The following is a 7,883-nucleotide window of genomic DNA, read 5'->3' as shown; positions in this document are numbered from 1 at the left end:
GTTTCTCTACATCCTGTATCATATCATTATGTCATTATGATCAAATTTACTTGTTATATTTTTTATACAGTTGTAAATATCAATAAATAAATAAAAAAAAGAAATTTAATCAGAAAATTTTAATTTAATTTAATTTTATTTTTTTAATATTTATTTATTACTATTCACAACTGTACATTATAATACATTTAGTAAATCTGATGAGTTAAATTGGAGTGTTACAGGCGTGTACAGAAACTACCCATTGGTACCACTCTAATGACATTTTACATTAGTCGGTCTCGTGGCCATCTTCTTTTCAGACGCCTCAGAGGATTGTCAGGAAAATTTTATTTTTATTTTCATTATAATTCAAAAATTTAAAATTAGAAAATTCTTATTCAAATTAGAAATGGAAGTGATCAACATTATACCTATACACCAAACAAATATATATTATACATCGTTTAACGGGCTGTATTGAAATTCGTTTATCGATTACAAGACAATCTACATATATTATTCTATAATAACATGTATTCTGTTAAAATTTTGCGTTTCCAAAGTTTATTTTTTTTTGACGTGACAACGTCTTATAAATCATTTTGCGGGATGCCATGTTAGAAAAAGTGTCCCGTAACGGAAATTGACTTCGTTTAACATATGGATATTATATCATATGTATAAAAATTAATTAATGTATAACCAAGCAAAAATAAATATCTGAATTCAATATGTGAACTGGTTTATTATTTCAAATATATAACATTGGATTGATTTTAATTTATATTTATGTAATATTAGCATAGAGTATACGTTGTCACGGAAATATGTCGCCTACACGGGCACGGTTTTTTTATAATTAACTGATTTTAAAGAATATAACTGACTTTTATTTGAAAATAATCTACAATATCACTTTTCCATATTGAAATTTTTCGATTATATGTAAGGACTTTTTAAAAATGTATGTGTCGTTTCGGCGACTATTCATAGATTTTAATGTTTTAGTTTGTATAGTACGCTTAACATTGTGTTATTGAACCAATTGTAAGAATATGTTGATAATAGATCGGGCAGAATAATAATCAGACTCATACTTGCATTATGGTATATTCTTGTGTAACGTTGGAAATAAAGTTTTTACGGTTTTCCTATTTATATTGTACTTTAGAAACGATGTTTTTTATTTTGGTTGTCTAATATTGTCCTTAAATATGTGTTGCATTTCAGATTTGTGTTACTCCTCTTCAATAGAGTCTTATTGTATCAATCTAAAATCTATCTTTTGTAAATATATACTTCCCTTCCAATGTCATGCTTACGTTTAAACTGATTTATAGATCATAATGACAATTATGAGGCTACAAACATAAGGCTTTACGGATCTCTGCTAAGTCGAAAACGTGGAGGTTTAAATGTGTTTAGTGTGAACTACCAATATCCCTTTTATCAACGCCCTCGGGTTTATTCTTTGGAGTGCCTGTGTCTCCTTTAAATGTAAATTATTTTCTAAAAAAAAAAAGTATTTTTACTGCTTGGCTTTTAATAGCGAGCAGAATAAAGGAAGATGAACTAGATTTAATGTTGAGAAAACCTGATTGGGACTGTAATTAGAACGAACATAATTTCCATTTCAAGGATATAAATTAAAGATTTTAAGATTGCTCTATTATTATATCAATCAAATAATTTCTCTATGTTTATAACTTTTTTTTTTTTAAATAAATATAAATGTAAATATTGAAAAAGGAACAATTTATGAGAGAGAATGGCATTTAGTATTCAAATGATGCAAAAAGAAATAATGTTTAAAAAAAAAAATACGACATAAGAGCAACAGAAGACGAAGATTGATCTTCACTCACTATCATGATTTTGCCTAATCATGCTTTCAGTCATCTATCTAAATTTTATTCTTCTCTATTTCTTATCTCAAAGTTCATCAGCTTAAAAATAAAAACAAGTGTTTGCTATGGATTCATCGTCTACATAACCATTAAAAAAAAAACAGTTTGTTACTCATCATTCCTTCGTTCACTTAAAAAACAAAACAAAAATGGCATGCCTTACTTCCTTCATATAAAAAAGTGTAGTGGTTAGTGATGAAATAGCTAAACGCTTTTTAATTTATATAAATGTAAAATAAATATAAACTTTTTTCATTAAACTTCATGCGATCGCTCAACAAAGTAATATAAAACATCGCTTCAGTCCGTTCTTAGATAAATATTTAATAAATTTATCAATAGTCTTAAAATATATCTTTAAAATCAATGTTCATTTGAAAATATAATTTTTCATAAATATAAACAATAAATATTATGAATAGGTTTTAATAAAAATTTTAAACCATACAGTCGATATTTGATTAAAACATACTGCTCGAATATGACTTAGAATGTCTTGTGAAAAGGGTCGGTTATTTTCACTCCCTCAGAGAACTTAATGCGAATTCAACACTTGAAGCTGCTGTGATATAAGTTCTGTAACCATAACCCTTCTGTATCCGTTGATAAGTTATGGATAAGAGAAGGAAATACAGAGCCAGTGATCTGTCAGACGTGGGAACAGGAATTGCGTTGCTCAACCGGATTCGTAAGAGTTGCAGTACGTTCTCGCACGTCTGCGTTCCACAGCCTAGCCATTCAGGCGTAATCTTCCTAATGATACTTCGTTCTATCCTTTCAGATTTCCGCTGAAGTATCGCATTCATTTTATTAATTGAATTACAAAAAATGAAATAATAATAATATTATAAAATTAATAATGGATGATCCAAAAAAAAAAAAAAAGCCTGTCTCTCAAATTGCAATAAATTACCAATCAGCTAACGTTCCGACAATTAAGGCATCATGAGAGCTGAAAAATATCAAATCACATTGATGTAGGCTAGGTAGACTGCAAATTTCACTTCGAAAGGCTAACAAAAATTGACCAAATAAGGAAAGGACATTACTCCTAATACTGGAAGTATATTATGAACTGGGTTTGGACTACTATTTCTCATAATGTAACACACAAACATTATATATATATATGCACAATAATAAAAAAAATCAATAAATTCACTTTTTCTTTCCATGATAGCCTGGAAATAACCATGAAGAGCTCAAGGATTAAAACAGGCAGTTGGATTAAGTTTTGTAAGTCCGAGTACTTTGATGGACAAGCAAAATCAAGAGTGAAGGTAACTCAACAATTACTCTAATTTCCGCTCTTACTTGGCTAAATTTAATTTAAAGTAATTTTAGTTAAAAGTAAAATTTAAATTCTGACACCAATTTTCTTTAAAATGACTATGATTAATTTTGATACAAGTACCTAATGAAAATACACGCCATCGACAAACGTGAGTGCCTATTTGAGGCCGATATTTGTGAAATGGCATCTACTATCTGATGAGTAACCACATTTTTTGGTGTTAACTATTATTAATACCATCAGAGAACAATAAAGAAAATGAAAAGCATAATTGTATTTTGATGTTGCTCCTTAGATTCATGAAAAATACAAAAAAAAAAAAAAAAATAGAAGATCTTTAAAACTGTCGATGCATTTTAAAAAAAGTTTTTTTTTTCTTTGCAGACTCTTGAACGAACTTCTTAGCTACCAATAAGACAAGGGCCATTTTTAATCGGTTTTCTTTTTTTTATTTTATCCTCTTCAGCATTGCCTATATTTTGCCTATTATTTCAGTATTTCATTTTCTAAGGTTGTTATGTAATACTTTCAAAAATAAACAAAAAAGGAAATCGTAACCGAACATATATGTAAACCATTAAGCAATCAACCTATGCATGCTGTTGTAACACTGCAGCTCTTGCAATAATTAATAAGAAAGTAGAACAAACCAGAAATGCGGTTTTATTTCAAGAAATATTTAATTTGACAGTGTGAAAGTACTGTTGACACGGTAAATAACTGAGTTGAAGTTACTGGCAAAAAAGAAAATGAAAACCAGAGATCATTTTGCGGTTTGAACTTTGAGGTGAGATTATCAATAGTTGCTCTCGAACTATCTAGCATTTGTAAAAGTAAAATGCGTTTATACGAACCTATACAAAACAATTCAAAGATAATTCTAAGACTTTTATTTTGGTGTTTAGTAAATGACTCGCAGCATGCTCAAAATTAAGGCAATTAGGACAATTACTTGAATATTAAAATATTTTTAAAAAATATATAAAAAACAAAACCTATAGAACTCAAGCGTTAAATAATACTACCAGTGATGCGGCGCGAGGGATGCGCTGTGATCTCTTGAGCACTGCTCTACCCCTCACACGTGGGGGATAGAGCGGGCTCAGGGATCCTCAGATCGATTGTGTAAATATTGTATATATTATTTTATCATTATGTTATTTTATTTATTTATTTTTCATACAGATAGTTTGATTATGTTCATCTTGTCTATTCTTTTGTTTGTATATATTTTAAGAGAGTTTTTTTATTTATTTATTTTATTTTTTTATTTTAGTATGTATGAGATCATTCATCACTATTACCTATTGCCCACAACTGTGTAGCAGATTGTAATATCTATCAATAAATAAATCTATCAAAGAAAAAAAAAATAATACTAATTACCTAGATATCCCAATAAACTATCAAACATCTTCTACATTCCACATCATATAAAAATTTGATTAAATAACTTGAGATTTAGAAAAATTAAGTTTTAAACATCGGAATGGTTCATCTAGACCCAGTCTTTTTTACTCAGCAACTCCATAATATCTTAGAAATAAATTATAAATTTGAGTCTTAGGGTAGCATTTCATTATCTGTGCTAGGTCTAGAAAATCGTCTCTAATATGAGGGGGTCTTCGTTCACGCACTTATTCCTAGTTTGTAAACAAATCGCCAATGATACAATAAAAAGTATGCATTATCCATCAGACTAACTTAATAACCAGCCTTTAATTATTATAATTATCATATATCTTGCCTTATTTTTAAAATTAGAACAATTACTTATCTGCTTTTCATCATCCTTTCCACTATCGTAACGATTATTAAACAAATTATAATTGTCTAGCTAGATAATATTTCAAATCTCACGGAAATGAATCCCACTGGTGCGGATCAGTACACCATACCAAAGCTATGACTATGGAACAACTAGGCCTTACCAAAACCAAGAACCAACGGGCGTTACATACAGGCTGTTACACCCCCTTTCAAAATTAACAAACAAGTATGCATCCCTCTCTTCACCCACAAATAGGGAAACACGACTGGAAAATGTCAAGAATATTGAAAAAAGAAATCGTCAATTTGGAATTTTTATGGATGATGTTAAAGCTTATGGAAATTATTTTTAAATCATTTAATTTTTTTTTGTTTTCAAATATAACCTATTTTATAAATTCAATTTTTTTTTCATTAAAATGATTTATTTACATTTATAGATATATTAATTTACTGTATTTATAATTTTTTTTTTACAAATCTTGACAGCGTAAATTTTTCGAGAAAAATCATAATTTCCAAAAATAACAGATATTTTTTTGTAATAAAGTAGCTGAGTGATAAGAAAATAATTAGTAAATTATTCAATTAAATAAGGAAATTCATCAGACCATGAAATTAAGATTTCGTAAAGTTGTAAGGCTACTGAACTGGGAATCTCTAAATGGACTTTGACTGATGAACCGATGCATTCTAAAGGTCGACCAAGTTCCTGGTAGTGACCTAAATAACCATCTTGTTAATTTGAATTTTATGGGTCTGCTTTGGATGAGGCTATCGTCATACAAACCGACGATAATGTCTTTCGGTGTCAATGAGCTACTCACTCCCACCTTAAAAAATTTACGTGTACAAAATGCACCATTTCATTTTTTTTCCAAAAATCGTGAGCCATATCAATTTATAAATAATTCCAAACTGAAAAAGATTGTAATTAGTTTTAAATCAAGAAAGAATAACGAAATGGTGGCTGATAAATTAAAAAACCTAAATTTTGTTCTCATTTTCACTCCTTACTCAATATATATAAAGCTATCTATTCACTGTACGATTGAAAAAAATAAATAAAAAATTTTTACTAATTTAAGTTTCTTTACCAATATTCAATTTTATAAATAGTAAACCTCTGTACGTCAAACAGTCTCCGAGATAGTTCATCAAACACAAAATTTTCCAATTAAAATAACCAAAAATCAACACTGAATTTATTTTGTCCAATATCGTGTCCAAGTACTACTGCTACGAAGTCATTCATGATAAATTACTTCTGGTGCATTTAGCTAGCCCTAATTTAAGAGCTTTTACACATAATTGCATATAGCTTTCCTAAAATAAGGTTTGTCAGAATCTTAATTTTGTTTCTAAATCAGAAATTAAACATTATGTGAGTTTATTTGGCCATATCTGGTTTATCCGACAAACTATCAGCGATGTTAAACATAACAGATGTTTATTAGCACATGTATTTAAGTTAGATAAATATAACATAAGTAGTTTCTAATGGTTATCTTCATAGGATTCATTGTTTCTATGATTTTTTGCCACCTCAATTCATATAATTTTGATTTTTCATTATTTGGAAAAAAAATTGGTTTTTGAACACCGTAGCTTGGGAACTATAGGGGCCGCAAATTTATACAACTTAAAAAAAAAATTATTTGTATTGTGGGATAGATATTTTTAAAGATATTAAGCATTGAGTGAAAATGAGCAAAAATCTTAGGAAAATCAGTTTTTCGGCAACCATTTATTTATATTTTTTTAACAATCAATAATATAAGTTTTCACCCTGAAGTTGTCTGTAAACTGATACAACATACGATTTTCAAAAAATACTTAAGAGAGCAGCCAAAAAAAATGAATTTTCATGATCAGGTATTTGCTAGACACCGAACCCCGAACAAAAAATTTCGAACCCCGGCTTATTTGAATTAGTTCCCTTATACTCGACAGTAGATTGGGTTAAAACATGCACATAACAAACATTCCTGACACGAGCTAGACATAGTTGAAAAAATGCTGGATGATGTTCATAACGCTAAAGTAATAATATGAAGCTCTAATATCAGATCAAGACGCAAATGTAATTCGCTTCGCCTATCGTGTCTTGTTCTTGTTCACTTGTTTATGAGTTTTGTATTAATACGTACTGATATATGAAGAAAAAAAATACTAATATTACTAATAGCATAATACTAAGCAATCTGTGATAAAGTCCTCCGGTCGCATACCAACAACAGTTCTAAGTACTCCATTCAAGGCATTGAGGCATTCTTCTTTAAAATTGAGTCGAACGTAAGGAAAAAAAAATAAAAATGAAAATGAAAAACACTTTATTAGTTTATCCCTTTCACCCACACAGGAAAACATAACTATTTATGTAACTAAAATATTGTTAGCATTCAACTATAACTTTCTCGTTTAAATAAATCAATCTTTTCTCAGTCCGCCGGTGTTCCTCAAGGTGGTATCTTAGGTCCCATTCTTTATACGGTTTATACAGCTGACATCCCAATCCACCCTAACACAGTCCTAACAACATACGCTGATGACACATGTATACTTTCTGTAAACAACGACCCAACTAATGCATCACAAACACTACAGGCACACATAACATCTATTGAAGAGTGGTGTAAAAACTGGAGAATCAAAATAAATCCTGACAAATCCCACCAAATCACCTTTACTCTCCGTCGTAAACCTCTGCCCTCCTGTCCTACAGTATCCTTTCTAGATACACCACTAATGCCTGTTGAACAGATTCGATACTTAGGACTCCATCTTGACAAGAGACTTACTTGGAATCCACACACAAGACTGAAACGACAAGAAACTGCTCATAGATTCCGATTGCTACGACACTTACTTGACAAACGCTCTAATCTTCCCATTCACTACAAAAAATTAGTATACACTACAATAATCAG

General features: G+C 29.7%; 1 protein-coding gene across 2 annotated transcripts in view; it reads left to right on the top strand.

Moving 5' to 3' along the window:
- The window catches only part of LOC106686756 (titin), a 104,293-nt gene that overhangs the window by 27,911 nt on the left and 68,499 nt on the right, over positions 1–7,883 (top strand). The window lies entirely within an intron of this gene.

This window comes from Halyomorpha halys, unplaced genomic scaffold (assembly GCF_000696795.3).
Source record: "Halyomorpha halys isolate HHAL.00 unplaced genomic scaffold, Hhal_1.1 Scaffold868.1, whole genome shotgun sequence".
Taxonomy (NCBI): domain Eukaryota; kingdom Metazoa; phylum Arthropoda; class Insecta; order Hemiptera; family Pentatomidae; genus Halyomorpha; species Halyomorpha halys.
Note: the sequence above shows the minus strand (reverse complement) of the source record. Positions and strands in the feature narration are given on the sequence as shown.